Source organism: Poeciliopsis prolifica, unplaced genomic scaffold (genome assembly GCF_027474105.1).
Source record: "Poeciliopsis prolifica strain line A6 unplaced genomic scaffold, Auburn_PproV2 SCAFFOLD006, whole genome shotgun sequence".
NCBI lineage: Eukaryota > Metazoa > Chordata > Actinopteri > Cyprinodontiformes > Poeciliidae > Poeciliopsis > Poeciliopsis prolifica.
The window spans coordinates 8,597,440-8,606,635 of NW_026562381.1; positions in this window are offsets into that span (position 1 = coordinate 8,597,440).

Consider the following 9,196-nt stretch of genomic DNA (forward strand, 5'->3'; position numbering starts at 1 on the left):
ATCATTTTCTAAAATTATTCACAAATTACAGCACCTTAGATGCTTGGTGATCCAGAAATCAACTGGAAATGTTCAAGATTGCTCAGTGAGAACTTTTAACTTTTGAAACTGTTAAAGTCAAGTTTCTAATAACATCAAACATTGTTGACTGTTCATTATGTTGAGAAATGCTGACATAGGAAGTCAAGTAGAAGGACTGAAAGCATCAGGGGAATGTGGGATTGAGTTAAAGATCAGGATTAAAGGTCTCATGGCTTTGGTTGACATACTGTGGTTATCCCTCTGCTCCATGTCATTAAAATCTGTGGATTGGTCAGCAGGCAGGTCATTTACTGAAGCAGAGTTAAGGCCTTTAGCCCAGGATTAAGATCCAGCTGCACTGTCTGACCTGTGCTGCCTATCAGTCGCTGCTCTGCATCTTATGTTTATTAGCAGAACGTTTTCTCCGTGGCTCTGGAGGACCTCAGTCTGTACACTGAAGGTTTCTTGGCTCTCATTATCACGAGCTTATCAGCAGCAGGAGGAGGAATGTGCTGCTGCTCGTGCCATCGCTCATGATGCTGCAGCTTGAACGAAGACCCACATGACAACACCTGTGGGAGCAATCAGGCTATCATCAACATTAAATCCAACTTATCTTTGTATTTGTGCACAGATTGCTGTGAGATGATCCAAAGTGACCTCTGAAGCGCTACAATATTATCAGTTTTACATATTGATGAAGTTGTGCTGTCATGTTATAATTTACACATCAGAACACAGTCATGTGGATCAGCTGGAATCTTGATGAATGTATCCCCAGCGAGCTGTAGCTTGCACTTCCTCCCTCTTCGTTTCCTCCTCCTCCTCCTCGTCCTTTAGAAAAAAACAATCCCAGGATTTTCATTGACAGCCTGACAGGTACACACTGCATTCAGCCTGCATCCCGTAACACACTGGATGCAGGCTGTCAACGCAGTCGACCCTGAGCCACGCCAGCAGCTTCTGCAGCTCATCCTTCCAGCTACATGCATGGCTTGAGCATGGCCTGGGAACCTTTCTGAGTGCTTGGATTGGAGGTTGCAGCCACGTGTTGAGAATAATTTAGGGCTAATATTAGCATTCCACAGTGCTAATGAAGACCCACTGTAGAATATCATATTCAATAAAGATAAAAATAATGCTTCAATTCACATTAGGAACGTGTTAGCTCAGGTAAAGTTAAAATAGGTCTAGAAATGTTATTTTCTCAAACAACAATGGTTCCCATTGTTCTTATTCTTTCCTCAGTGTCAGAGTTTGTCTAGTTTGTTATCCCAAGTCCAAAAGCTTTCGAGTGGCCTGGGGATACTGGCCATAAAATAGGGACATATTAGTTAATGAAGCTGTAGCAGGGGGGCGATCCAGTGGGAATTCAGTGCCTTACCCAAACGGGCCGATGGATGATGGAGGCCTGAAGCCTTACTGGTGACTATCGGCGCATTACCTTTTCTATTCGTCCTCAGATGACTCATGATATTTATACTGATATTTTTGCTGACAAATATTCTCTAATTAAGAAATAAGTTGGAAGCCATCTCCTCTAATCCCAAACCAGATCAGTTATAAAAAGTTTTTGCAATTATCTTTATCAGGGGATCAAAAAAACAGTGGAGTCTCACACTCTTTCCAATTAAACTCAGTTTATGCAACAATGCCATCTTATTTTAGTGATCTTTAACTGCAGTTTGCCACTGCAGGAAAATGAAGACATTCATCACTAGTCAGCAGTTTTATATAAGATTCAGTGCTTCCCACTCCTGCTCCTGAAATACAGTTAACTATATGTGGCTGGTGTCTCTAATGCCACATTTCTGACTGTGGAGCTGCCAATTACTGAGCTCTGTCTCTAAGTGTGTGTTGCTGGAATGTAAAAACCACCTGGAAGCCGTGAGTGGTTGGTGCTAACAGTAGCTCTTCTTGCGCTCAGTTCCTCGCGGCTGGCCCTGTCCTCATGCGATCTGTAGGGAGGCTGTTAATAGGATGAGCCGAGCTGCTTAGCTATGCCAGAGCTAACCGCCTGACTACCAACCGGGTTAGTTTTATTAGTGCGGCACTCTGCTTCCAATGCAGACAGGCTTTGCTTTAGAGCTATAAAAACACGCCATTTTATCAGGAACAGATACTGAGGACAAACTGAACGTCTGGCATGTTGAGCAAGTGTCAACTGGAGAAGGAAGCTGACCCAGATGTCCCAAAATGCTAAAGTACATCCAAAAGGCCTTAGTAAAGGCCTGAACGAGAGAAAATATGATGCATTTGTTAAAGTTGGAGTGAGCCTCTACTAAAAGGGTTCTAATACAAGCATTTAGACATGAAGACAGAAAAGAGGTGAATGCTGCATGTTTATACTAGTTGCCATTTTGCCTGCATTATGAAGCTGAAAACAAGTCTGAACCACAAATTATATTGTTATCATTATAATTAACAGTTTCCTCCCATTCCTGGTAGAACTAAATATATTAGCGCACTGAACCACTTCTGGAAAAAATATTGTTTCATGTTTTTTCTGTGAAACTAACAATTTTTATATTATTTCCTGTAAGAACATTTGTAAAAGCATAAAATAAGTTGGAAAAGTTTCTATTTTGTATCTTAACTTTTTTTTAGAGTTTAAAATAAAGTATTTATTTATTATACATCACAGTGCAAGAACACAGTATATGAGTTAAAAGAGGAAAAAAAAAGTAAAATAAATGAATTATTAATGGCTAATAATCACTATAATGTGTGTTGACCTGCTGTAATTTTTTTTATATTATCAGGACCTAATATTGTGATCTAATAAATATTTCACCCCACAAAGACTTTAGGAGGCAATCAGTTCATTTTTTATTTTGTTTTCAGTGACTTCTTTAAAATTATAAGTGATGCAAAAAGGGCACTTAAAGCACAAAGGCTTTAAGTGTTAAAGGTTAAATATAGGTAACCTATAATTTTTCTTGTTAATGGGCATCAACAAAAAAGCTCTCTTTCCCTGAGAAAAGCTTACAACTTCTCTCCAATGTTTCTTGGTGACTTTGGTCTATTTTGCAAATCTCTGGACTATATTGTTGTACAGACCCATATACCCATATCGCCATATGTACTGGGTACATGACAGCACATACCCAATACATGACTGCATCAGAAGCCACCGCTGCACTTCAGTTCTTTATGTTTAGATCTGCTAAAAACACATTTTCAAATATTCCAGTGTTCATGGTTGGAAAAGAAGCCATGTTGCATCAGATTTACAGCTGTTGAAATGGACACTAGATAAGGAGTTAGCTTAAACCTGCTAAAGGTACTTATTTGGTAGGACATTGGCATTTGGTCAATTTTAGAATGAAATAAGTATTTTACTCCAAAAATCTGTGTTTTTAGACATCATTCTTTAATTCATTCATTCACTGGTGAATGAATAAATGACATTTTTGTATGTTTACTTTAGATTTCTTGTAGTTTCTGGAACTGTGTAGAAAAGTAGACACCTGAGGTGTTTCTGTAGGAGACTTGTGTATTTACAGAAGTATGTTCTTGTTTGACTAATCTGATTAGTTCTAAAGACTGAACTGAATATCATAGTTAGAAAAATAATTTAGGATAATGAGGGCCAAGTGAATTCAACAGAGAATTTTAAAAAAGTAGGACAGTGGGATGATGGAAAGGAGAAGGCCGGAGAGTGAAGATGGGAAGGAAGCTAATGGAGACCGCTGCTAATGCCCAGAGAAACTGAGGTTGGGCAAAGGTTTGCTGATTATGCAGCTTAAGTGAGTGGAGATGTGGTGAGTATCAGGAAGCTGGTGAAATGATGAAAAACATGAAGGTTAATAAGTGTACAAAAACATTTTATAACAAATTCATGTTTATTTTCTTGGCAAGTTCTCATTAAATAATACTGTATGTAGAGAAATATGTAATAATCGTACTATGCGCAATTTGGAAATATTGAAATATGTAACAATTTACATCATTGCTAATGATATAAATATAAAAAAGCCAAAATAATGCAGAGGTAGAATAAGACAGACACAGAGTAAGTGCTATAGCAACCAAAAATATGCTGTATGCTAAACTAGTATGATAAAACCTATGAATTTATTTTTAGCAATTTTGGAAAAATCACTTTTGGAAAAGAATGACTAAGCTTGTTAATTCAAAACGGTGACGATATCGATTTGCATATTCACAGCTTCTTTTTAGTGCTGTCCATATAAAAAGAACACAAAATTAAGTAACATTTTTCATGAAAATTATCAATTGTTTATTTTTGATACATATTTATGTAAACACAAAAAAATGCAGACAGAACATGAAAGAGAGAGTTGGAACAAGTGTCATTTTGGAGCCAATGCATCTTCTGTATTTGTGCATAGCTTTATAGTACAATATATCTACAAATATTTACATTGTTGAACAATATTAAGTCAGATAAGTTGAGTAACAACATCCATCAGAAAAAGTAGCATTTTTTCACTTACATGGATGACATCTTCTTCACCACTATTCCTACCAACACAAGTTAGTATCATCAATTAAGGTTTCACTATTTCACAGAAAATCAACTGACAAAAGGAAATCTGAGGTCTGATTTCTGAATTTTGGAGTTCCCATAATTTCTTGAGGTCTTAGTTGTCTATGCTCTAAAACCATAAAGCTGTTCAAGTTACAAAAAGTGGGACAAATCGTTTTCAGTTCATGAGATAAAAATGCACAAACAGGAAACAAACTTATTGAATTAAAGTCAATCATCAAATTTAATCAACAATGTATGTAGCTCCAAACAACCCTGAACCAGATAAATCAGTGAAAATGTATGTTGAACATCTTCTCTGGTATTTTCTTTGTTTCAGCTTTTGCTGTGAACATTGCTGTCGAATAGATCCATTTATCTTCATGTTTCTGGAAGAAAAATTATAAAACATTAAAACCTCACTTGTGGCAGAAATACGCATTAAAGTATTTGATAACTGTATTATCTATACTCACCTGATTCCTGCTTTGAGAGTGATTTTTATTCAGGTTAGTAGCTAGATTGTAAAATAAAAATGTTAAGTGAAGATCAAAAACGTTCCTATTTAGAAAGTATTGAATAAGTATTTGCCATTACCTTGAAAATGGTCACATTTGTTTGTGTTGATGAAGCATATGAGAGAGGTTATAACTGTCAGACTCATGGCTAAAGCAAAGGAGAGCGGGAAAATGATTGCGATGGCCTCCTGTGACCACAAACATGATTCTGCAATGTTATTGAGACAACAAAAAAAGTAATATCAACATTAATGATCAAATTTTAACGTGGATTTGCTGAGAGATTACCTCGGGACTAATTTGATCAATTTTAATTTAATAATTAATTATATAAAACTATACCTTCATCCAGGTTGGTTCCATTTCCAAATAGTATCTGTCCACATGTGGCCACAGCACAGTAATAAGTGCCAGCGTCAGATGATTGTACATTCTTAGAGAAATTATAACTACATTTCTTCTGATTGTTTGTTGTCTTTTCACAGTTTTCAGGTATTTTTCCCTCAGCGAAGATGAAATCTGGATAGGATTTGTCTGATATGGCTCTGAACCAGAACACAGTGGGTTCTCCTGAGCAGGTTGCATTTACAGAGTCAGAGAGAACCGAACACTGCAGAGTCTCTGAGTTTGTTTCACTGGCGGGATCAGAAACTGCTGGCTCCTGAACAACAGTGAAGCTTGAAGTCTTCTGAGAATTTTCTATGAAGAAATGAAAGAACAACACAACTGAAAAAAAGAGCTTTTGATTTAAACTAAAAGGTGTATTGAAGATATAAAGTTTTTGTCTTTGTTTTAATGTTTTATTAAAAACAGAGCAAAGTTTTCAACCCTCTAAACATATATATAGGTCAAAGTCATCTAAAGTTATGCACAAAGAAAATACTCTTCGCAAATGTATTTTAATATATATATATATTTTTTTTTTTTGAAAATGTGGCATTTATCTCAAAAGACAAATATCTCAGATGTTATGTTTTATTAACATTTTATTTTCAGGACTGACATGAAAAAATATTTTTACCCTTATTAATAACTAATGAAACTAGTAATCTTTCTTGGCATTGTATTTCTGAAATGCTCACCACATTTTTCATGTTTCCATGAGTATTTTTATGACTTATTTCTGAAGATGAGCTACAAATCTTTGAGACTGAAAGCTTCCAGGAGCTTTTCAGTCTCCTTCTTTGCCCTTCAGTCTTTAGCTCCCTCCATACATTTTATGTTCAGTTCGGGTTAAGATTCTTTGCAGTCCACTCTGAAATGTTAAAATAAATTCCAAGGGCAGAGTGAAATATTACTTCAACTCAGTTACAACCACTCGTAAGAACATTAGCCTAACCTACATGAAATTTTGTTTGTATTTTGGAAACAATTTTATTTTTATAGTCTTTCTTTTCACTTTTGGTTACATTGGTTGAAAATAATTAAAGACAGAAAAATAATATAATTTTTTTTCACAAATGGTCAGTGGATATCAGAGCAGTTTAAAAATGCACATTTTATCAGTCAGAAAAATCAAAATTGATGAAATACTTGACATAAAATTCTATTTAACAAATCCAAAATTCTTATATTGAAACATTTTTTTTTTGAGAAAATAGTTAATTCAGTAAATATTTAAATTGTACTCTGCTAATACTCTGTCTTCAAATGTGTTTTGTAAATGCAAGTGAGTTCTCATTCAGTTTGTGTAAGAAAACTAATGGTAGTAAAATGAAAATGAGTCCTTAAGACTGCACATTCTGTAAAAAAATAAAAAATCTAAATTCAACTGAAACTTTAGTTCAAAAGGTATATAAACAGTAGTATGGATGAATAATATTTTAACATTCTTTCAAGTAAGAATGTGTTCCACTATATTATCTGACAAATGTGAAGGAAAAAAATATAAAAATAATCGTCCAGAGGCGTTTCATACATCTTATTTCCAAAAAGCCATCACTGTGTTTCACCAAATTCCAGTTCTCGGTATGAGAAAAGACCAAACATATTTACCTCTCACTGACAAATAGGTCCCAGTCCAAGCAGATTCAGTCCAGTCCATATGAGCACAATGGTACATTCCCTCATCTTGTTCTTCTGATGACGAAATGATCAAGTTGCTCGTGTTGCCAATATATGTTATTTCGAATCTTGATTTTGAGAATCCCGGGCCGTAGGTGGGTATTGTACTTGTACTTTGACGCATCATTGCAATTAATATCAGAGTATTTCCTGCACTTTGCTTGTACCAGTGAACCCATGTCACAGTTTCAAACTTCTCAGTCAATACGCATCTGAAAGCCACAGGTTCCCCAAGATGGACTGTGACCACAGGAACTAAAGTATCTGCAGTAGATAAAAGAAATGTTAAATGATAAAGGTCAGTTTTAAAGAAACTGTTTACCGATCAGAGATAAAATTAAGCAAAAAAATCAATTAGACAAGATTCTGTTTTTAAATGTACTTACATCCTTGATGAAGAAGGAACAGTACAAGCCATAGCAGAGTCATGTTGCTACTGTCGTCATAAAGACACTTAATGCTTTAGAAACTGAGGGAGGTGTGGTCCTTCAGACTGTCGAATGCATCTGATTGGCTACGAAAGATTAATGAGGCTAACAATATTTATGCAATGAAACCACAAAGAGAAATACCATGATTAAACTTTGATATCGTGCCATGTTAATTAACAAACCAAACTAAATACTAACAACCTATTAATATTCATATCTTCTTCATATTTATTTAACAGAAGATTAAATAAATAATACGATTCACTTCCTCAAAGTTTCTTTATGGGCATGTATGAAAAAAATAAATTTTTCTTTTGTTGCATAATCAACTTAGTCCTTCTTGGAGTCTGTTATGATGAGACCCTTGGGCTTTAACATCAATTTCCTGCAAATAATTTTCCATATCTGACTAGTAAAATGTTTTTCTTATCTTCTTTGCCTTAATATTGTCTGATAAGGCAAAAATGCTGCACCAAATATCTCAGGTAACACTGAGTTTCACTACCTTCATCATTATAACCATGTTTGTTAAAACACTTCTTTAGAACAAATCTACAAAATATAAAATTGCATTTTCCCGTGTCTTCCTGGCAGCAGCCAGTCACTGCATGTTGATATTTGGGATCACTTTGTTCAGTTTGTGCGGTCAGTCACACTTCAATTGTCACTGACCACAACAAAACCAGGAACAATTCTCCCTGTTCCTGGGAGAGAAAAGTTCAGATTACATAATTTACACACTAAGCAGGTCACAGCAAGCCCAACAGAATAAACCTTCATAGATCAAAATAAGGTGATGAACAAAGACATCTGGAATGACATACACAACTTTCATATTTCACACATTCACACCTTTAGTGTCACCTCGTCAATGGCCAAAGTGTCATAGCCTGAGTGATGACAGAATGGAAGAGGTGTCGGCTCAGCACTGCGTGTTGGTGCAGGTATGCAGAACCTGTTTGGGCTGGTGTAACCGGGCTTTGCTTCACTCCACCGTACCAGGCCGACCAAAGTAACCCCTCGACTCTGCCTTGTGTTTTTTTTTTAATGAAGACCAGGAGTTTCTGTGTGAATCTCTGGGCAGTTTATTTCCTGAAGAAGAACAAATCGGCTTGGAATCAATGCAATCGCTCAGCTTCCCTCAGCACACTATGACAGAGCATCATGTTAGCTTTAACTTAGCACAGGAAGTGTTTTACAATATTAACAATACTACAAGTACAAAATTGGTGCCAGGCACATAACTCATAAATAGTAGTTACACACTACTTGTGTAAGTTATTAAAAAATTATATTTGATGTGTTTCTAACACTTTTCTATGCTGTGTGCTGAAGAATGACATTCACCTCTTGTGCAGCGTTCACAGACTGGCACTGATTACAGGGGCCAGCAACATATAACCAGCCACACAGAGAGAGGGGCGCTATTTCCCATTGCACTAATAATATAAGGCAAGTGGGATTCTACAACCTAAACTCTGTTACACTGGAGCAGTGTTTTTTGGGATAGTGGAGGGCTTAGAACTGAAAGTCTTTTTAGAAGCACTTCCTGTGGACAATGCAGGGACCAGACTCATCATACTCCTTGCTGACCCACATCTGGATGGATGGATGGATGGATGGATGGATGGATGGATGGATGGATGGATGGATGGATGGATGGATGAGCC